We start from the raw sequence: 24,193 nt of genomic DNA, 5'->3' as shown, positions 1-24,193 counted from the left end.
CATTTAAAGCTGCCATTTTACATAATTGCAATCGTGTAATTTTCCATATAGTCTGCCCTTAATTTTCCATTGTACACGGTAGCGATATGTATTTTATATAATGAGTAATTATTGGGTGAGGTTAAACACGATATCATGAATTATCAAAACCGAGATCTTTCTAAGCGGAATGCTAAGACAGATAATACTGATAGCAGATAACGCGCGTTACAGAATATTCCCATAACGCGCGGTTTAACAGTTGAACAGCGCTGGTCTTTATTTTACTTCTGATAAAAGTACACTACCATGCAAATGTTTTCCATACCTGGCGAATCGCCTGAAGCTTGAAGCTTAAAACTCAGTGAGAAATGATAGAATTTAAATATTAGCAGACATGAATTGGCAGTATCAAAATGAAGACTCTTAAGCCTGAAATTTGGGAAACAGATCTAAAGAGATCAAAAGTTTCTCTCAAGGAACAGAACTGGCTTCCTAATGAATTTGAGCATGAGGGTTTCTTTTAAAACTGATCACCTCTACTTTTACACTATATTTCGGAATTTGAATTATCTGTAGTTATACGAGCACAATTAATGGGAATACTCACAAGAAACATTAGAGCCATGAATTTATGAAGATGTAAGGCCATGATCTCTCAAACGTGGAAAAACTGTTCAGAAGAAATGTCAAAACTAGCATGACTGAACGGGGAAACAAACAGGACATTTGAGGATAGTTGAAAGGAAGTAGCAATAATTTGAATTCGAATATGCACTTGGCTTGGGATACGTTCACGGTCCCACATTTCAAATTATTGTGTCGCCTCTTAAATGTACTGTAAATGCTGACGGCCGTAGTGGCGAAAATCAACAGGATACCTACCATTAAATCAACATTAAGTTAAAGAAACTCTCGAGTCCCGTTTCCTTGTTCCTCCTTTTTTCTTAGCAGATTTCTATGAACGTTTCAATTTACTTTTCGCATTCTCGTGCGATATTGATCGTTTCTTTTGAGCTGAAAAATTGTCGTGCGGCCAGCCTAAACGGATGCACTTCCGCCTGCCCGAAGTTTGAACGCTGTTGTAAATACAAACCAACCAGTGAGCCCTTTGCTTGACGCAACCATCACGTAACTATGCCAAACATAAGTATAAGCACGGTATTTCAAACCGAAAATACTAACATATACGGAGGAAGAATGATGAAATTTGTAGAATGGGTGAAGAAAAAAGCCTTTGAAAAATTGACAATTCTAAAAGATTCTCGTTTTTCTTCACAAGTTTTCACAATTATTTGAAACACTAGAGTAATTGTAAGACTCGTCCTTCAACGCTCAAATGTACAAGGCTGCTGATGACAAGAAGTACTGGTATTTGTCTGTTACGCCCTCTATAATACTCTTTGCAATGTGCAAAGTCACTGTGCGATTCTGGTTTCTGACTCTAGAATACTTCGGCGGATTTCTAATTACGAAGCAATGCCTGATACTTCAGACTGATTACGTGTTTCCAATTTGGAGAATTTCCGGCCACTCTCGAACTTATTGACGGCAATTGAGAGTATCTTTATTTGTGGCACATATCGAAACATGACGGCTATTTAAATGGTGTTTGAGTGATTATCAAAATGTACCTTTTGTGTATTTAGTACTATAGCAACAAGTACTTGCATCAACATTCTTAATGTTATTGTATGATCACTGAATGACGAAAACGTTTTGTAATTAAGATGATTGTACAAGCTTATTAGATAGCTGATCGTTGAATAAAGACAGCATATAGAAAACAATGGAAAAGCGTGTGTGTCCTAACTTTTCATGTCCGAAGTTTTTTTCAAATTAGACAAAGTGTGTACTGAGCAAAATTATGCCCCAATGAAATCTCTTTTGAGACTGGATGTGCATGGCTTGTTTGTTACATGCTGTTCCCATGGCTTATGAGCTCATATGGACGGGTTTTCTTTCAACTGTAGTTCAGTCTTCAATACAAAGCCGGCGGTAAATTTAAAGAAAGAAATCGAAAGCTCACATGCTTTCATTCAAGATAGCCGGTTACGTTGCTGTAGCTGTAATCGTATTTTTTAGACATCCTTTTTATGAACTGGCTGTTTTAGGGTCTGTGGTTGTGTATACTCCTAGAAATTTCTCATTGATTACGAATTTTTGTACATGAAAGAATTATTGAGTAATTAAGAATTGTGGCATTATCTATGGCACAATTGTGGCATTATCTATTATCCCTAGAGCTCGGAGTAGTAATTCAAGCATGCGGTCTTGCCACCCAAGGACACATACATTTGGGCAAACACCAATTGGTTAAAGCTTTCAAACTGTCTTCTTCCTTGGATGGATCAAATTGGGAAACTTACCAGGATGAAAATGGTGAAATGGTACGAATTTCATTGTATTAGGCATAAAGAACAGTTTTTAACTTTAATTTGGTGGTAGGGAAAGAAATTTGAACAACATTTTTTTTAATTTATTTTTTCTTGTTTTTCTCTTTTGCTTTTGGAATAATTTTGTTCAGAATCTGCTGTTCCCTTTCAAAAGAGTAATTTTCCAGTTCTTACCTACTCGTTTCAAAGGAATTTCAGAGGAAAAGTAATAGTCCGACAGTCGACCAGCACAAGTTACCGATGCCAGTGTATGCAAGATACTTTCGATTTCATCCAACCCATTATCACATCAGGGGCTGTCTCAGAGTTGAGATTTACAAAGAAAAATGTGAGTAAATAATGTAACAGTAATGAAAATATGCTTACTTTTAACAGGTAACAGGTTGCGGAGTATGAGACAATCAATAAACATTCTGTGTATGTTATATATTCTTACTTAACAAATTGCTCAAACGTCAGCGTGTGTTCATCGAGATATGAAGCACGCAGGAAGTTCGGAGAGTACGAGTGATGCGTGAGAGTTGCTAAAGGCGCAGCCGACGGCAACTCTAGCTGGTTGAGTGCTCAAGTAGCCGATTTCATAAGCTTGGTTTCCGCAAAGTCGTCTAGAGTGCTCCAATCGTCCCAAATAACACTTAAGTGATCGGTACGGATTGTATAGACACCAGGTTATGGGATCACTAACAACTCGAGCAACTTGGGGAACTATCCTCCGCATATCCTCGGCTTAGATAACAATCATGTATGCGGCATGGTCCTGGTCGATTATCGAAAGGCTTTCGACATGGTGGACCATAAGCCATTGCTGCGCAAATTGGAGCTGTACGGTATAGTCAACCGGGAGCTTGCCTGGTGTCACTCTTATCTGTCGGATCGGAAGCAAATTGTCCGTGTAAATGGGAGTGAGTCAAGCGAAGCTTTGATGTTGCACGGAGTCCTTCAGGGCAGCATTTTAGGTCCTTTATTTTTCATTTTGTTTATTAACGATTTACCCTTGTATACAAGTGCTCATTTGGACCTTCACGCAGACGATACGACTGTCAACGCTTTTGCGGATGTGAAGAACTTAGCCAACTTAAGTTCATCACTAAATAAGTCTGTCTCTGAAATTCAATTATGGGCTTCAGCAAATAAGCTCCCATTAAATGAAGACAAGACTAAAGTACTCACGATCCCTGGGAAAAGATGTGAGGCTGACATGAATGGAAGTGACATAGTTGTTACTTTAAACGGAAAACAGCTCAATAATGTGGATTGTGCTACCTTATTAGGAGTAGAAATTGACAGCAAATTGTCATTTAATGAACATATTGAGAAAGTATGTAAAAAGATGGCCTCTAGAATCGCAATACTGCGTAAGATTCGAGCCTTTTTACCTCTTAAACAGCGACTTCAGTTTTATAATAGCATTATTCGCCCTGTTATGTCTTACGCTAACGTGGTTTGGGCAAATTGCGACAGAGTCGGTTTATAGGATCTTAAGATTGCAAAAACGTGCGGCACGAGTTATTTCTTATGCCGATCGCACGACACCATCAGTTTGCTTTGTTTAACAAGCTAGGTTGGATTCCGTTTTATGAGCAACATGAGATAGATAAATGCATAATAATGTATAAGCGAATTAATGGGCGTTTGCCGAATTATCTAAATGAACACTTAATTTTGAATAATAAGCGGCAACACTAGATATTCAAGCATTAATGCTGTTTGTCCTAAAGACGAAAGAGAATCAGAGGGAGGACGCTCTTTCGCTGTTTCGGCTACAAGACTGTGGAATAGTATACCTATTGAAATTAGGAAACTAGATTCTATAGCATGTTTTAAAAAGAACATGTTTGCCAAGATTTTTAAAGAACAACAATGTTTGCATCATTTTACTATTTAATAATATCTTCTTAATTGAATCTTGTCTTATTTTAAATGCTTATTTTAAATGTTTACATATTTTAGCTTACATATTTATCTGATTGTATATAGTTGTGTAATTTGTGAGGGCCACAAGTTTATTAGCCTCTGGCTATTAAGTGCTACCCTCTTTAAATAAAGGCTTCCTTCATTCATATCACAGCTTTCCATATGATCAACGGATCTCTCCAATCAGTTGTCTCGAAAACTGTGCTAAGGTACGATGCGGTCAAACACATGGAAGACAGGCCTTAAATCGTTTGAGCTTTATTTTCCATGAGACTCATAAAGGGTTAAGCCCCCCCAAAAGTAATTTTAAAAGTATCTTACCAAACGTATTTGTGAACTTCTTGGATGAAAACTCGTGCAAAGGGGTTTTATTAGCATTTGTATAAACATTAAATAATTCTTCTCAATTCGCAGTTCCAGGATGTCAGTACATCGACTTAGGACTGGGCAATGGATACATCCTGGATAGAGACGTCAGTTCGTCCTCCGTACTTAACGCTAACGCACCTGCTAAGGATGGTCGACTGAACTACACTGAAGGATCCTCGTGGTGTGCTGCAACAAATGACAGTCAGCCATGTCTACAGGTGGACTTAGAGAAGTTTTATATTATCTGTGCTGTGTCAACTCAGGGGAATGCCCAAGGGGATCAGTGGGTGAAGAAATACACATTGCAGTCATCCAAGGGTGGAAAAACTTGGACAGACTATCAACAGGCGGGACTATTGAAGGTTTGTTACCTTCAGAAATTTAAGAAATAATAAAGTAGCACAATTCCTGATTAAAAAAAAAATTGCCTTCATAATTGCGCTAGAGAGGTTGCTCAAGTTTTCCAAGCGCAGGGTTCATCGTTGTGCTTGAATAACCTAGTTAAACATTCTGGATGTCAAAGGAATAACACACTTTTATTTATAATAAGGGCTCTGAATCAGAGATAAAATAAACGATTTTGGTAGCAATTCTGTTAGAGGAATCTCACTCCTAAATTTGACTGACGCTGAAAGGTACCTTTTTTTCTTAGATGAATTGAATCTTTTTAAGTGGGAAAAAAACTAAAATATGGTATCTTCCTTTCTGCTAAGAAAGTAAAAACAACACTAAACAACCGGCCTAACTTTGTGTTTGGAAGAAATTTTTCGGTTAAGGAAAAAAATTTTCGAGAGTGAGATACATACATACATACATACATACATACATACATAGTTTATTTAGTAATGCAGTTCAGTAGTGGCAACTTTTACAGCTGATGTGGACTTACCTAGGAAATACTAAAATCTACTATTTTAAAACTTACAGAGCATTAACAATACCATATACAATAAAACGAAGATACCTATTTACAATAAAAGAAAATAACCAACTAATTATAGATAGTTTCAAAATTTGAAGAGGCGTTAATATTTACATTTAATAATACAAAAAGTTAGTGTCCTTATTACGAATTGTTGTGGTCCCTTTGTTAAAAGTGATTTTGCCGAGCCAAGTTTTGTTACGGTTCAGTGCTGCTTTCAAAGCATCTAGCTAGCTTTTCCAAGTTCCTTGTCGCTCTGTCCAGTGAATTCCATACCACAGTCCCTCTATATGGGAAGCTATTTCTTCCAAGCTCTGGTTTCTTCCGTTTCACCTCAAGTAACACATCTTTACGCTTTGATTTAGTAAAATTGAAGAATGGCAATAACCTATGGTTTAAGCCCTGCTTAACTTTAAAAACTTCAATAGCAAACCTACGTTTATATAAGTATCCTAGATCTTGCCACTTGATATAGCTCAGTACTTCACTTTCCAAAACATTCTGAGGAACTCTGTGGATAAATCTACCTACTTTGATTTGTAAGCTTTCAATTCCATATAGCTTAGCAACAGAACAGGTGCGCCAGACAGATATGCAATATGTTACTCAGGTGCCATAAGCAATTTCCTTAAAAAGACAATTTTCATTTCTTTTGATGTTATGCCATCACTCCCATGGGATTTACGAATGTTAAGTTTGCCAGTTTACTGCGAAAAACCTCATGACCAAATGAAATATCCGAAATTGTTTGCGTAATTCTTGACATGAGTGATAAACCATCCACAATGGTGGTTGGAATATTAGAAGCTAATTTCTCAGCCACTGTTGCAAAAAAGGAATTCATTGTGGCTGATTTTTCATGATCATCATAAACTAAGACATCCTTGTTGTCTCTGACTGGCCCGATTCTCTTGCTGCTTTTTTCTCTTCTTGTTAATTGGTTCATAATCTTCCAAAAGTCCCTTGATCCTTTAGTGGTGGTGCATAGCATATTTGTCTAGTGCTCAGCCTCAGCACTTCTGAGAGCTTTGTTTACCTTATTCCTCAGTTCTTTGTACTTTAACTTATCCTCCGGGCTCCCTGTCCTTTGTGCTTTCAAAAGTTGTTGATAACTTTGGTTTATAAGTTTTCTTATGCTGCCATTCATCCAAGGTGGGAGACTTGGAGCGGATCTTTACCTTTCTTTCTGGTAAAAACTCTAATTTGATGTCCTGATACAGCACATTTGGCATCCAGTTGTTGTCATCGATGTCGTCGAAGATATTACAGGCATGCCATGGAATAAAGGCCACTTGTTGTCTGAAGGTATCTTGATTGCCGTTTTTCAGTCAATTGCCGTCCTGATTACCGACGGAACTCTTGTTTAAGATAATTTCACTACTGTGTTCTGTGTGTATCTGTGATCTGCAGTGCAAGTGTCAAATACCCTGCCTTAACAAAGTTGTACAACTTTGGTTCTGTCGCTTATGATTCATAAATCAATCATTGTCTCTCTAGTTTCCGTAATCCTTGTAGTTTCTTTGATGACATTTATCAATGCAACCTTCCTCAGCACGTTTGTGAGATTTCTTTCTTGATCAGAGTCATTTACATTGGCGACGGCATCATGTCTCGTGTTACGCAACACATTTGAATTAAAGTCACCCATAATAAGGATGTCTTTCTTTTTCTTGCAAACAGTCAAGTTGCCTTTCCAGCATACTGAAGAAGTTTGTGTCTTTCGCAGGTCTATACATAACTGACAGTGCCAGGTTTTGTGAATGGAATTTTAGCTCAGCCCAAATTGCCTCAAGTGTATTTAGATTTGCAGGGAAACAGTTCTGAATCTCAACAATGTCTAAACTTTCCGCATAGTATAGCACACAGCCTCCTCCTCCATCCTCCACTGGTCTGTCCTTTCGAAAGAATTTATACCCCGGAATCATATCTTGATCCCGAATTTTGCTCGTCAGCTTGCTTTCTGTAATACCCAGCACATCAAATTTCACCTTTTCTAATAACAACTGGACCTCCCGGAATTTTTTTATTTTGTCATCAGAACATTCACATTAATATGGGCCAGTTTCAAATGATAATTATTACATGATATCCTCATGTTTAGTTCTAAAAAGTAACCTTATTCGGTACTTTCGGTTCTGTCCGGCTGAGTTGCTTGCAGAATAGGTTGTTGCGTGTTTAACGGGGATTCATGGCATCTTTTACATAACCAAACGATGTTTGTAGCGTTTAGAAACTCCTTGTACTTACGTGGAAGTACATTTTCACACTTTATGTGACACTTCGACTTACATGTGCTGCACAATATTGCTCTATGGTTTCTGGCTACTGTTCGGCAACACGATGTGCACTTAGTTGAGTCTGAGGAAACAGGACCAGGGTTGGGATTGATGTCACCACTTATTAGTAATAGTGATAGTTGAAAAGTGGCCGATGAATTCGCGTAATAGTTGATCCGCATGCTTAGGTGGCACTTCACTCGAGGGAACGATGCAATGTTGGCGGCGACATTCCTCACGATCGTAAGGTAGAGGCTGTAGTGTTTCTACGTTTAGACCAGATGTCTGACGATGATGATCCCATGCCTGCAATTCTTTCACTTTCATAGTCGATCTAAGACCAATATGGCTTGTTACTAAGAAAAGGACGACGATAAAAAAGCTAAAATTGCAAGAGCAAAAACCAGAACATCCGCTTGTGGTCTGCCTACAATGAGTAAGTAACGATGTACCATAAGTTTCCTGTTGTATTTCTTACTTCTACAGGTCTTTTCAGGAAATTTGGACCAAAACAAAACAGTAAAACAAATTTTGTGCCATAGGCTTGTAGCTAAACGTCTACGTTTCATTCCTCAAGAATACCAAGGCAACTGCTGTATGAGGGTTGAAATATATGGAATATAGCTGAAAGCAGGTAAAAAGGCAATAAAGCTTTATGAAGGCTTGCTAGCAAGAGCGTGTTGATTATAATTCGTACTACAGTCAACATTTGAAAGTGCTTTCATTATTGTAAACTTGTTCTCTAAGAATTTAAAGATTGGTCGCCTAGTTATGTTGACTACGAACTAATTAGTGATTTATTGTTGATAGGGGAAATGATAATGGAAATGATATATTTATTGTTGATACTTGGAAAACAATTCAATATTTTCATTTTTTAACATCTTTGTTTCGCACCTCTTTCGATACTCTGAGACAATTCATAACATTCCGTTTTGTATTTCAGACAATCTGGCCTTAGAAAAACCCACTATTCAGTCAAGTATATATGCGGATGATAATGATAATCATTATGCAAGTAACGCAGTGGACGGAGTAAAGAATGATTATCATAATTTTTGTACACACACAAGCTCAATATCTACTAATCCATGGTGGGGAGTCGACCTTGAGCAAGTGCTCCCCCTTTCAAAGGTTTTCATACTCAATAGAGGAGACCGTTGTGAGGATAGATTAAACGATGCTGAGATAAGAGTGGGTGAGTACTCATTAGTAAAATGGTACTGGATACTGTGAAAGTGTGGCGTGGTCGTCCGGGTTCGTCCTTGTCTTTAACGTTGGTTAGGTTAGTAACTGACGTAGTGTGGTGATGTGTTTGAGGGCGGCGCGGACATTGGAGGGCTGTAAGATGTGCGAGATGTTCTCAGACATGCCTTTTATGTACGGTATGGTTGCTGTAGGCGTAGGACTACTCTGATGATGACTTCCGCACAAATTGTCGAAACGTCAGTCACCACCACCGACAACAGTCCTTCGCAGGACTACACTCACCCGGACGATCACGCTTTCACGCGTTACCCCCAGGTTCAAACCATTTACTGCGGTACTGGATGCCATTGGTGACAGCTAGGCAGTTCTTTGAAAACTTCGTCTACACATATCAAGATACAGATTTCGCCAAGGCTGCCCCTCGCCTTATCTGATTCTTCACTGGCTGTTGAAGAGTGTACTTAGAGCACTTTAGGTTCAGTGGACAGCCATGAGAATGGACGTAACTCTGAGAGTGATTGAGTTACTACCAAGAGAAAATATTTTCTCTCCGTTACAACAGAAAATATACCGTGGGGGAGGAGGGTGGGGGGTGGAGGAATGCTAGACGTAAGTCCCACAAAACTCTGATTTTAATTCGATTACTTACTATTCAGCCAAGTTTTTCATGTTCTCTCCTTGTGCATCACGTGGAAACCAGTTAATTTAAACTTCATGCATCAAAATACTTCAACAGCTACTCATTGTAATCAAAGAGATTAAAGGGGAGGAGCCAGGTTCAGAATAAAACCATGTATTAGAATAGATAGGACACTTAATATTTCCAGACCTGATTAGAAGGGCCCTCACTTTTCAAGATTCCCAACTTGAAAAATTCACATACCTCAGTTGTAAACATTTGTTTCTATCTAAGTCTTCGTCATGGAACTGATATCAATATTTCAAAAAACATCTTAGTTTCAAGCTTGAGCGTGGGATATTAACGCTATATCATTTTAACATACATCTTCCAATGTGGTAAATAAAGCATATTGTAGTCACACAATTCTGAACAAAAGAAGCATGCTACATACCCTCCTGATGTCAAATCATGCAGTTTCACAATTGCAAACTTTGGGTGTTTACGATACAAAGAAATAAAATACAATGAGAAAGTCTGACAGCTGATAGGTTTGCATCACATCTTGTGTATCCTGACAAAAATGGGTCCCTACATTCATTCTTACAAGAAATCATTTTTGTTACTGGGTGCCACAGTAATTGCAGAAACTAGTCTTGCCGAACACAAATGAATTTCCTTACTTATCTAGTGGCGTATGACTGTCCAAGAGAAGGTGCATGCTTAGAAAGAGATGAACTTTTTAATTATCCAAGCAAAATGTCATCATCAAACTCAAGCCAAACACTGGTGCCTGGATTTTGCCATTGCACTAAAACTTGTTTTAGTGAGCAAACGATTAACGCTTATTTAAGTGTTTGGTTTACCGGTTCCTCGAACAAGTCGATATTCTGATTTACGCAGCTCATTAATAAGGGACGCGAAACGCCCCCAGTCAGCTGCTTAGCCGTTTGCGTTGGCAAATTTAACGTTTTCTCTCTCAAATGTTAAATATCTTGTTTAACCTTGTCTTGTCACGCTTGTCAGAAGAACTTTTGTGACTGTCTAGGTTAGATATTAGTGACGTTTCCGTCAGATCGTATTTCAGAGCCTCGTGCGTCTTTACTAGTAGCCTGTGCGCATGGTCTGTGTTTTTGCGTTTGCGAAGTTTATCGCGTTTATTGCGTTTATTGTTTATTGTTTATTGTTTTTGGATTAATCGTTTAGAACTACTCAGGCGTACAGAGAGGACAATCGTTTGACGGTTTTGAGCATAGGAATATTGTAATAAAGATAAATCATTGGAAATCAACACCAAGTCCAGTGCTCTTGATCACTGCTTCGACGTCCTTTATTTTAAGTTCTGAACTTGCGGTAATCGCGCCTGGAGTCAGTTACAGCTTTTGTCAATCATTATTTGTTAATCATTTGTAAATCATTATCTATTACTTGTATCATTACTTTCATTACTTTAAAGCACATGCAGGATAGTGAGGGAAAAGAAACATTCTGATTCTTGTTTTTTTTTTTTCACATTTCCTCTGGCGTCACCAACTCCTGCACAACTTGCAGATTGTGAACAGTTAGCTTGATGTGCTCTGAATTCTTAAGGCGAGCAAGTCATTTTCTTTTAGTTTTTCGGTTTTCAGAAAGCGATTCAGATAAAAAAAAAATGTGTTATTTTATAACTGTGAGTACTTTGCACGCTGATAGGCAGGTTTTCTAAGCCAATCAGAGAGTGCGTCATTGGAATCGATATAATTGGCAGAGTTATAAGAATTCTTTATTAGTGCCACTACTTACATTATGATACAAAATAATATGCGCAAATGTTGTAAGGTGATTTCTAATAGACTTATACTCAAATGTTTTGCAACTTTACAAATAAAATGCTAGAAAAATGCTGCTGAAACTAATCGAAAATAGAAACCTGGGCTAAAGTTTTTTAGTTTTCTTTGAGCTGTTTTAACTTCTTTTGTTCAACGTTTGTCATCTTCAGTATTCAGAGTACACCCTCGGACAAATTTGATTAAACACATGTTGCCTTCCCAGTCCACAGTAATATTGGTCTGCAAATTGCACCTAAACAGGAATGGGAGAGAGAGGAGGGCCAAAGGGAATCAAGGATATCTCTGGTGTTTCACAGTGTCAAAATTGTATTGAAATCGCGACTTAGAGCGCAACGTCATGATATTTTTGGGACGTTTACCTCTTCAGGAACCACTTAGATCTTGGTAGTAGTGCTGCTTAACGATTGAATTATTTGGTTTGAATCATTAGAATTTACGATCTTCGTAGCAAATACAGGGCATACAAACATTTACAATGGGCTGTTTTTTTCTGTTAGATCTTGCCTTGCATCAGTCTACGTATCAGTCCTCTACGCTTACAAATAATGCGGCGGGCAAAGCAGGGGATGGAAATTTTCATTCCTGTACCACAACTCAGTCCCAGCAGGATCCCTGGTGGAGAGTGGATTTGGGAGCATCACTGGTTGTAGGGAAGGTCATCGTGAGATACAAAAATCGAATGGAAGGACTTCACGTATGAGTTGGTGAGTTCCGAGAATTACGAAGTAAAGTGGGACCTTTCATGAATGCAGCAGCAAAATAAAGAAAGAGAAGAAGAATTGAGATTGAAGCAAAGAAGGAGCCCAAGTGCATCTGTTTCTTTAGGCGATTTAAGCTTATTTCATGGAGAAATGAAAAAATTAAAGAATTGCATCTGAATGACCCGTTCCCTATTCAACTTAAACTTCAGGTAATACTTGACGGAAAAGTCTTGAAAAGCAAAGCTCGACCGATCGCAAGTTCTGTTATATAATTTTCCTCTGTTCCTGTTCAACAGGCTATGACAGTCTCATTAGAGGCAGTTCAAACTTGCGCTGTGGAGGACAGCATACTTCCGAAAGATTTCTAACCATTCCAGAACAACTTAACATACATTGTCTTCCAAGACTTGTCGGAAAATTTGTTTTTATTGAAGATTCAGGCGCCAACAGAGCACATTCCTTACGCGAGGTGCAGGTTAATTCTGAGAGACAAACAGGCAATGGTAAGCAGCTGTTATAAATCAGGAGTTGATGTTGAATGATCGGGCACTAATTACTCATTATTTGTTAGATGTTTTTTAAAATCGTCGTATATTGTCGTTTCTCCTACTAAATTCATGGCGAAAAATGAGTGTACAGAAGATCAACAAAAAGGGTAAGCTCGATTTCAGACAGCTCCAGCGCAGAGCTGATTTTCCTTTTACCCACAAATGAGAGACGAAGTGAAAATGTCCGATGGAAGAAAATCACTAAAGAGACAATTGAAGGTAAAATATAAGTTCTTTCCTAGAATAGGAGAGCATTCAAAGTTAACAACATCCTCCTAACACTTACCTCATTTCCTTGCGGTTTACGGTTAAGTCACCCTAGAGTCATCTCACCCAAAGTAATGGCGCCCGAAACCACAGTCATGTCGCCCGACAGGATTTCGGGCGGCATGATTTCGGGCAAGATGACTCTCGTGCGACTTCACCGGTTACCTCCCTTGTACTACGATGAAACCTATCCACAACAGCTTTTTCATGGATACAGGTGAGTGATAATTGTAGAAAGGTGGCTATGTCATCCTTCACAATGTCCCCTTTAACTTGCTCTTTCTCTTTTTTTTTCTGAAGTGTGTGAGACACAAGCTCTTGGGGTGGCCAGCCCTAGCATCTTCTCATACAAAAGTTTCTCATTCTCATCCTCTCGTATTGGTAATGAACCTTATCAAGCAAGACTTCGGAGTAGCACTGGCGCCTGGCTACCTAGCAATGACAACAATGCTGATGATTACCTGGAAATTAACCTGGGAGAAGTGTTCTTCATTTGCGCTGTAGCTACTCAAGGAAGTCCAAAATACGGTGGATGGACCAAAAGCTATAAGTTGCATTTCTTCCTAAAAAAATTGGAGCATCTACAAGGAGAACAACACTGAGAAGGTTTGATGAGAAGGAAACCCGTGCTCAGATTTTTTTCCCAACCATCAGCGGAAAGAAAACTATAAAGTTCTTTTTACCTATTTGTACATCGATCAGTTTAGGTTGCGGTGATATTTATTTCTTGGTCATCTTGCACATCCCGGAAAGTAACAATAACTCAGTTTCAACCGGAGAAGCAAGAATCAAATTAAAATTACGCTAGGTTAATGGAGATGACCTCCCTACTTGGTTCAAATTTGGCATACATCTATGAACTTTTAATCGTGATTTGAGGGGAAAAAGTTTTGATTAATGAGTGACCATTTTTTCCACAGATTTTCCGGGGCAATTCGCACGATAATGAAATAGTAAAACAAGTTCTCATTGAGCTGGCAAGGGCACGAATCATTCGGGTCCAGCCAGTTGACTATCATATGCACAAAGCTCTCAGAGTAGAAGTGTATGGAACAAAAACATCTGCAGGTTTGTCAATCTTTCGTTTTGAACGTTTTAAATGTAGCATTTTGAATTTAACCCACGATGAAAACGGACTGCACCTGCCAAATGTCAAACGTCGACTGAATTTTATTTGTACATCTCACCAGTAACTCTGATCAGATTGATATTATTGGTAAATGACATCTTAGTATAACAACTATAAACAAGAACCTTTTAAGGTTTAAAAAATAGAAGGACTTCAATTTCACGCCCTCTCGACTTTTCTCAGGCTATTTGGACCTATTCCTTCAAATGAATTTAAGTGTAAAATGGTCTCAGGAAAAAAAATATGAAAAAAGAAAAAGTTGAAAAAAGCCTCTTTAGAGTGCAGGGGTGAAAACAAGAATGCTGCTTAACTCTAAGAATTTGTGGCTTGATTTTTCTTAATAGTAACAATGTTGTTGTTACAAATTTGTTTGACTTTTGCTTTTTTGAATGCGACAGGAAGTGTTAATTAAGTTTTTCTTTTATTTTTCAAACAATTTTTTTTCGTTCAATTTACACATCAGTTTTGTTAATATATTTTGATTCTTTGTGTGAAACCGTCGTTGACTGAGTGGAGTTTTTGATTGATTTTAATCTCACAAAAACCAAAAATCAAAGCCATATATTCGGAATGGAAAATTCCGCTGGGACCTTGTGTTGAAGTCCTAAAGGTAATAACTATCCTTAATGTAATAAAGTCCTATATCTTATAACATTTGGTCCTAAATGTTGAAATCGCAAATTTAATTATTGTCCTAAACGTAATAAAGTCTTAAAATGTAATAGCATTTGGCCCTAAACGCATAAGGCCCCCAATGCTAGTGCATTGTTGTTAGAGCGGACTTCCACTTTGAGATGTTGTAGTGACAGCTGTTGCACAAAAAAAAAATCCTCTGAGCAGCGTTCATGTTCCATTGCGGGCTCGCTGAAATCAATCATCGGATTTTGGTTTCCTATAGACTTAAGTCGTGAAGCACTGGCTACAAACCGTTGTACTGATGAACAATTCAATTGTTCATCAGTGGCATCCTGACATATTGCGGGCTCGCTGATATTAGTCAGCGTCTTCTTATTTGTTGAAGAAGTAGGCCGAGAAGCATTTGTTACAAACCCTTATACTGAAGTGCTTTTGGCATTAAAGTGACAGACATAAAAATAAAGAGAACGCTGACCAATACCTCTCTTTACATATTTGGCTAAGACTCTTCAGTGCAACAGATTTTGTGAATATACTTGTGTGATCAGTGCTGAGGTTAACACTTCATGAACCAAATTACAATTACAAGGAAGTCCACTGACCTATACGTTAGACAAATTCCGGGCTCGGAAGTGCATTTTTTGTGCTGTCTTCCCTTGCCAAATTTGTATAGGTCTGCATGAAATACATTCATTGTATTCATACGCGTCATTGATCTCTATTTTGCGCGAAATATGCTCGTATATTTGTTCCTGGAAAGTAACTGTTCCTTGAAGCTCACAGTTTTCCTCCATCTTCGCTTTCGGAAAAGTGTTCGCATCTTGGAACAGATAATGTCCGCGGACGAATATCCGTGCATGTTTCCGCACCAAATAGGGGATATTGCCTACACATACCCCAAGTAATATCCTCAATTTTCAAGCCTTACGTCAACTACGATAAGTCTTCATTTAAAATTAAATTGAAGACGAGAGAGAGTTCAGCTATTGTTACTGAAGAGGGGAAACAAACTGTGAGCTGTCCGTAAATATTCTCCCCGCGCGAAGCTCGGAGAAAACGGAGCGCTTCGAGTCAAATGGAGACCCTGCTTGTTTAGACATCTTAACGAAATGCGTCAGAATTGTAGCCTGTTATCCTTCTCGTCGGTGTCGATGTCCGGTTGATTTTTCCTCGTTCTGATTTCCTTGCCACACGATCATTGAGAGAAAGGAACCACAGACAATCTAGGAGCTGCGAGATGTTGTTTACCGGAGACATATGCGTTCTATTAATTTCAAATTAAACGCCAACCGAGAACTTTTTAAATTTTGGTAACTTTCTACATTATCTTCGGTTATCATTGGGAACATGGCGAGTACTACAATTCGGCAAAAATTTGTTTTTCTAAAGCGTCAAACTCAAATAGTCACATTATTTCAGTTCATTAAATAGAATTCATCTTCTTCACAGGAGCACCTTTACCTCCTGTTGTCATAAACAAAGAGGAGGAAATATCATTTCCTAACTCTTCAATCAAATGGAATCCTCCTGAAGCCAACGGCTGTCCAGTAACTATGTACACCGTGTACTACAGAGCCATCAAATCACAAAACAAAGAAAACGCTTGTCATCGTATCAATACATCATCCGGTACAAACGATATGAGCTACAGTAGCATACCACTTTACTGTGACACAGAATATGAATTTCAAGTGTCTGCATGGAACGATGTAGAAGCAAGTAGCCGCTCAGAGTCCTGGCAGGTGAATTCCATGACAGGTATTGCGGGAGTATTTCGCTATCTTTATTTTTTCTGAATTCATTTAGAATTTTTTGGCACTGGCTACAAAAATCATCTGGCTAAATGAAGAAAACAATAAAAAATTTCAGTTAGACAAACGAGCATAGCCTCGCTAAGTGGAAAGCACAAGTGATTGTGAGAAATTTTAAAGATATTAATTGTTAACAGAAACTACCCCATTGGCGGTTTATCCGATTCTATGAGCTTTAAAACACAAGAGTATGGTGTGAAGGACTCTGTGTCGTACCGATTTCCTTTCTCTCTTAGGTATCATTCTCATTATAACGTTTCCTAACCCATCCCTTGTAACTCACAACTCGAGATTTACCTACTCCCTTTGTTTGCTTGTATTGTTTTTGTTTTGTTGTTATTGTTCTGTTTTATTTCTCATTTCAATTTTGTTTTTCCAAGGGTACCCAGTCATTTTCAACAAAGCTAACGAAGTGAAAGGAAGTTTTGTGGTGGTCCGTTGGAAGCCATGTACTGCTTCCCTCTTCACTGTATACCACAGAGAAATTTATTCAGAGGCTAAAAGTCACTGGAAAGCAGTTAACGTATCGGGATATAAGACGAGTTATAATCTTCATCTTGGTTGCCGACGGGAGAAGGAAATAGCTGTAACAGCCTGGAATTCGACAGCAGAGACACCATTTACAGTAATACTAAACCACGGCCGATTGTGGAGAGTGAAAACGTTTGGAGGTGACTACAATTTTTATTAAAAAAACTCGCAAAAATGAAATGTTTTTCAATGAAATATCATTTGTGTTTGTAGCTAACCAGTATTACAACATTACATTGGCTACGCTTGATTTCATAGATTTTCTTCGAAGGTTGCACATGATGGGGATACACGTTATTTAGGTTTTTTTTAGAGTACGTAACACGAGTAGCTACTTTTGCTTATACATGGTTTGGCGAAGGAAGCCGGCTAAATTCAAAATTCGGAATTCATGATCAAGACCGCAAGAAAACTGTTAAGCGATTTCCCTAGACACCTTATCTTTCTACGAACGCAACAACCATTCGAAAGGCCAAACGCCGATTTCTGATTGTTCTCCAATTCGCAGGTGATTCTTTTAAGTAGGCGTTTTGTAATCTAAATATTTTGACCATGTTTTCAATCATTGTTGTTCGGACTTTACGCTCCGTAGCGTCGAATAAGCTGTTGTCTCATGGAAAACTTGTTTTACCAATAGTCAAAAAAAGACAAAATCCATACGCTGACTTATTTTTGCTGTTCTAACGAACGTCTTCTTCTCTTTCAGAGACAGTCACATAATGATCCATTTTGTGACAAGGTATACAAAACCCTCCGAGAATTCCTCAGTTAAACGAGAACTAAGCACGAGTTGGTAGTCACAAGAATGTGCTAAACATGATTGGTTACTGGGACAGATCAGAGCCCATTATGCTAATCCTGGAATATATTCCACAGGGAGATCTTCTTCAGTGGCTGAGGAACAAAAGGCTACAGGTAAAAGATTAATACAGCTTCTTCTTGCGAAACATTTACTTACTTGGAAAAACTTGCTCACGTCAGCAGTATACACCCATGGGCAAATAGTAGACACTGAATTGACAAATTAGAGAGCGCTCTTAACTTGAGGTATGGTATAACTCACTTTGTTTTAACCTTAAAGGCCTGTTCAAACAGTAAATGTTTTACCGTAAAACATGCTAAAACATTGTTGGGTGGCCAAACATTTTCCGTTTGGCCACTTTATCTTCTGCTGTTTAAACATGTTTAAACGTGTTTTAACATGTTGGGTAAGATTTGAACTCTGTCAAACATTCGATAAAACATCTTAAAACATTTCTTTTGTTCTCGTGTTTGGTGAGCGATGTTTTGCGCGTTTGGACAGCTGCATTAAACATGTTTTATGCGCGCATGCGTGCTGACTCTATTAAGTAGTTTGTATCCACGGATATGATGAGCGTCACTCGCCCATTTCTCTCAAGATGGCGAACGAAGAGGACGTTTTAGTCCGTCTGTTAGAAAATGTTATCGAAGATAAGCCTACACCAAAGCGGAAAGGAAATAAAGCTAGGACAAGTAAATGGAGCGACGAAGAGACGGACATTCTCATCGGTATGTTCGAGGAAAGCGCCTGTCTATGGGACATATTTAGTAAGACTATCACATGAAGGATAAGCGTGACAAAGCCTACGTCAGTCGCTCTGCTGCACTTATGACCTTATGACCACCAGTAACCTGATAACGGGTTACATCAGGTTAAATTATCTCCAGGATGTTTACAAGTTCTTCATGGGTCATCTGCATCATTTCACGCTAACTGGTAGTATCTTCGATCTTACCTTCTCTTTTCTCTTCATGTTCTAACAATTCGACGAGCATTGCAGCTGCTACAGATTGTCTTAGTTTGCGCTTTTGAATCTCGCGTTCCGCCATGTTGAAAATTGGAGCCGAACAGTGAGGCGTACTGGGTAATGTAGTGGACCACAATTCTTTGCTTCTGGAGATTAGTACCTGTTTTGATAAAACATGTTTTATGATGGTTTATGCCGTTTGGCCACTCTGTAAGACATACCCATGTTTTTACCCTAAAACATGTTTTAACATATTTTACAGTAAAACATTTACCATTTGGACAGGGCTTAACAGAGTCAGTTCCAAATAGTAATAGTAATAGTAATCGAAGTTTAATGTCTTTACGTGGGGCATGGTTACCCACATTGCCCGAGCCAGAGGCTCATGTATGAAACGCAAGACAAAAAACCCACCCATCCCACCCCAAGGGAGGACATCCATCACACAGTAATCTCGTGCGTGGGAAATTAACGTCTCCTATCCCTAACCCTGCAGGAGACGGGACTTCCATTTATTCGTCCCTATCCGAGAAGACTAGAATATCTAGAACATTTCTTGATGTTATAGAAAGGCAGCATATTCTTCTCAATTATTTTAAGGCCTTGCGTGTTGGTCCGGCCGGGGCTCGAACCCTCGACCTCCCGCACATCAGTCCTGCGCTCCATCCATTGAGCTAACCGGGAGGCGGTGTTGGGTCCAATTTTAACAATTCAAAATGGTTTGACATATTTTTTTAACTCCTTTATTCTCAAAATTGTCAAGTGGAATTGTTCCAACGTCTCGTCTTTTTGATTTCAGGTAAAATGCAAAAACGGCGTTGATGGTGTAATTTTTGATTCCGTGATCGTTTTATCAGACAGTACTGCGAGTTCAAATGAAGCTGCCTCGTCTGATAAGTCAGAGGACGAAGGCTTTCACGATACTGGAGAGAAACTCACGACTGTGCAGGAATTCAAGGAAGTTACCGAAAAGCAAGACTTCATCGTCACGTCGGACAGTTTACTCACTTTGGAAGAACAGCCATTTACAGACGAGAAAAGGAATGACACTGAGGTACTTTGAATCAGAATTCCCCAAACTCATTTTCAATTTGGGTGCGAAGGAGAGAAAAGACCACAGTGCCAACAGGGCCGCCTGAGTCACATGGATGTGATTTTGCCTACTGCAAGTGCAAACACTAGTTTGGAAGATTCTACCGCTGATTTTCGGCTTAGTGGTAGAAGCGGGGACGATTTGAACACCAAGAGGGCGGAGAATGAGAACAAAAATGAAAATAAAGGGAAAGAGGAAGTAAAGTCATCGATTGATGAAGAGAGACTTATCGGCATTTCATTTAAAAGTGCACGTTTTTTGCCGCAGCCCCTGGAGAACATGGAGCGACGACAAGAAACAGACGGTGATGGCGAGCAGGTAGTTGACTTCACCGTTGAAGATGTACTTTGTTTTGCATGGCAGATAGCAAAGGGAATGGTTAGTTCTTGAAATCAATGAAATAAATGTTACGATCTCGTACTTTCCAGGAGGGTAGGAATGACCGTGCCTCCCTATTATCCTAGCTTCGAGAGCCGAATGCTATGTCAAAAAATTCTTCGCTTTGAACTGGGGCAAAATAAATGAAATAGGGTAAGAAATTTAGATAAACGTTTGATTCTTGATACACAAACAATTATATTCTAAACACGTGAAATAACTTTTAAATAGCTCTCTAATCGCAAAATCATCAAATGATTAAGTGTACATGCTGTCGAAACAATCTTCCAATTTTAACCAAATACAACCAGTTTGATTCTGACAGCAAGAACTGAGCTACCATTAGTGTATGTTCTCCATGGCCGCAGTGCGAAACTATGAAAAAAAGGAAAGGATAGATGGAACTTAGTTTGTATGGATCTTGTGTGTTTCGTTTTTCTTTTTGAATAGGAGTACTTAGCTGGTAAAGGATTTTTTCATCGTGATCTAGCCGCGTGTAACATTCTTCTTGGTGAGGACAAAGCTGTGAAGATTGCTGACTTCGGCCTGTTACGTCATACGTATGGGGATATGTATGAAGTAAAAAACATGAAGAAACTCCCAATCAAATGGATGGCACCCGAGTCACTAGTCAGTGGCAAATATACTTCTAAAAGCGATGTGTGAGTATTTAAAGTTCACAGGGCCTCTCTAAGGAAGACTACTCTCCCATTATCGACCTGACTCTGACCATTAGCTTACAATTCAGTATTAAAGTGCACCTACACCCAAAAATTTTTTTTCGCTTAACGAAGTAAGCTTATTTTTTTGAGTATTTCTGCGCAAAAATTTTTTTATTTGCTCAAATCTTCAATTTTCTATGCCCAGTCAAAATACGGAAAATCGGCCGCCATCTTGCCCCACGACCGAGTTTAAAGAAGAATGGCTCTAGCGGGTAATGTGACGTCAAATCGAGAACACGAAAGTCTGCATCTCACACATTTTCACTTGTTTGGGAAGATTGTCGTCGATATCGTCCGAAATATGCCGACTAGGTGTGTTGTATGAAGATTGTATGGAGCGCGATACCCTCTTGCAAATTTCGCACGTTGCTACATCCTTCTACAACACACTTAGTCGGCATATTTTCGGACAATTATCAACTACAACCTTCCCAAACAAGTGAAAATGTGTGAAAAGCAGACTTTCGTGTTCTCGATTTGACGTCACATTACCCACTAGAGCCATTCCTCTTTAAACTCGGTCGTGGGGCAAGATGGCGGCCGATTTTCCGTATTTTGACCGGGCATAGAAAATTGAAGATTTGAGCAAATAAAAAAATTTTTGCGCAGAAATACTCAAAAAAATAAGCTTACTTCGTTAAGCGAAATAAATTTTTTGGGTGTAGGTGCACTTTAAGAAAATTTGCATATTCTGTACAATAGTTTTCAGTTAAAAGAGGTTAAAAACAAAGGACCAGAAATAAGGGGAAACCGTGGTTGTTTACCATTTACACTAAAATTCGGCAATTTTCCGTTAGGAAGTTCCATTAGATAATGATGTGTTCCATTTAAATCAGGCCTTATTCGTTTGCAGGCCCCTTTCTGTTGCTCCATCCTGGCTTAAAAAAATTTCTCCCGCGAAAATTCAAAATGTGCTTGTTATCTGCGTATGTTGTTGTGAGAGGTCTTACTTCTGTATCTTCCCGCCGCTCCAAAATTTCCATCGACCCTGCTTCACCGTGGTCGGTTACACTTGCCGAGGGCCTAGTTGAAACGGAAGAAATGGTAGCTAGAAACAAAGAATTTCAAAAACTCTTGCAAATTTATACAGACACCTTAGAGAGCGACGCTACATAATTTTTGCGCCAGATACACTTGCTCTCAAAGAGCTCCAGGTACAAATTCTGTAAAAAAAAAACTGTACGCTACAAATTCTACTTACCATTCAAACATGAGCCGCAATCATGGTGAAGTAACTTTTGTAAATTCGAGGCTAGAAAACGGCGCACTGAACACTCATATACCTGAGCGCACGCCATTTTGACTGACGCAAAAAAACGCGAGAGGGATCTGGCAGCGAAAACGACCTTAAAAGTTTTGAAACTGGTGAAAAACGTCGAGGATCAATAAATGGAACACAAACTTTCCACTGGAAAATTTCCTCCGGGAAAATGAGACTACCTTTTCAGAATTTCCGTTTTTCCCGGGAATTTTCCAGTAGGACAAACCAAAAAAACGTTTACCATTTACATCCCAACTGGACTTTCCGGTAAATTTATGGTAAATGGTAAACAACCGGTGTTTACTGATTTTTAATACTCAGACCGTATGCATTTTAATCCAGTTTTATAATGGAGAAGGCGAGTGGAGAAGAAGCACTAACTTAATGAAGAAATCACAACGTATCATAAACGTTTTGGACTGCAGTAAACTGTTTGTTTTGATTTGTCACGTACTGACAGACGTGCTTCGACGTGGCTCGAGTTATCGTGGGTATACATACTGTATAAAGAATGACCTAAAAGGAGACGAAAATTGCTTCGAGTCTGCCAGAGGCTCGAGTTATCGAGGGTAAAATGAAATCCAGTGGAAATCGATTTTAGTTCGAGTTAGTGCGAGGTTATTCGAGTTAGCGAGAGTTCTTGTTGGTGGAATTCTACTAACTTTTAAACTCTGATTATCAGTTTCTTTTTTTTCTTCGGTAGGTGGTCTTTTGGTGTACTTCTGTGGGAACTGTGCACAATGGGTGAGTAATAACACCTGTTACTATCCGACTGCGCTGGGAAGAGTTTAAAAAAAAAACGCGCGAAACGAGTACAAATATCTCGCAATTTTGGACAGTTGGATGTTTTTTCCTGTAAAAAAAACCTGTAAACCGGTCGGCTGAACGGCCTAGACTTCCCTGTCTGTTTCTCTTTTCACGCCCAATAAGAAATGCATGTAAATTAAAACAGTGGGATAATAAATTACTTATTATACGTTTTGGTGTGTAGTATTATATGAAAATTCATTACCTTATTGGTGAATTCTGCGTTAAATTTCCCGCGAAAACCGATATCGCACGAATAGCTTCGCTTGAACCCTCGACCTCCCGCACAACACAATCCGGCACTCTAACCCATTGAGCTAACCGGGAGGCAGTTTGAGCTAACCGGGGGACGGAAATATTCACTAGAGAGTTGTTGAACGATACATTGGTGAAAAGTCCACCTAGAACTCTTGCTGTTAGACCATCACTGTCGTTATTCATTGCTGTTGTGTTATTGCCAACTACTGATGAAAGTGCAAGGCTGTTGACATAAATTTCTCGCAAAGCTTCAGGCGTGGATCGCCGCTCAGCGGCGTTGGCAGCTGTGACGGTCGTAGTGGTACTTGATGAAAAACCAGCCAACTTGCTTGACATCCTTCGTTGTTTTTCTAATTTCAACAATGTATGTATACGCCTTTCACGGCTGCACATGGCTTTCACAGCTCCGCATATTTTTAAACTGTTTATCTTTATTTTGCTACTTTACCTCATCGACATGATGCAAACCTCATCTTTTCCTAACAGTGATGTTCTAGAGGAGAAAGTTTGGCCCCGTTACCGAGGAAAGCGAGCAGGCAAGCAAGTTAAAGAACGAGAAACGTACAAGCGCCATATTATAACCACCATTAAAAAGTCAAGACCAGTGAGCCGTAAAACTAAATTCACGGCGCCCAGTTCGGGACATATTCCTGCTAACTGCAAGGTTATTCGTCTCGAAGCCCCTTTGGAATCTGGCTCTGCTTACTCGTTTGTGCTGCCTTTTATTCTCTCAAATGTGATGTCTCTCTCACCAAAGATTGACGAAGTT

At 39.0% G+C, this 24,193-nt stretch overlaps 1 pseudogene across 1 annotated transcript; it reads left to right on the top strand.

Moving 5' to 3' along the window:
• Window positions 1–2,600: 2,600 nt before the first annotated feature.
• On the top strand, window positions 2,601–23,996 carry LOC148732788 (uncharacterized; annotated as a pseudogene). Its single transcript, XR_016000351.1, has 16 exons — window positions 2,601–2,703; window positions 4,704–5,020; window positions 8,343–8,490; window positions 8,803–9,054; window positions 12,011–12,217; window positions 12,511–12,717; window positions 13,330–13,635; window positions 13,950–14,097; window positions 16,244–16,552; window positions 16,986–17,282; window positions 17,921–18,051; window positions 19,705–19,993; window positions 20,204–20,376; window positions 20,827–21,038; window positions 23,063–23,103; window positions 23,911–23,996. The product of XR_016000351.1 is annotated as an uncharacterized LOC148732788 (transcript).
• Window positions 23,997–24,193: the final 197 nt, after the last annotated feature.

This window comes from Stylophora pistillata, chromosome 4, assembly GCF_964205215.1.
Source record: "Stylophora pistillata chromosome 4, jaStyPist1.2, whole genome shotgun sequence".
NCBI classification, from domain to species: Eukaryota; Metazoa; Cnidaria; class Anthozoa; order Scleractinia; family Pocilloporidae; genus Stylophora; species Stylophora pistillata.
The sequence above is the reverse complement of the archived record's forward strand: the minus strand, read 5'-3'. Positions and strand labels throughout refer to the sequence as shown.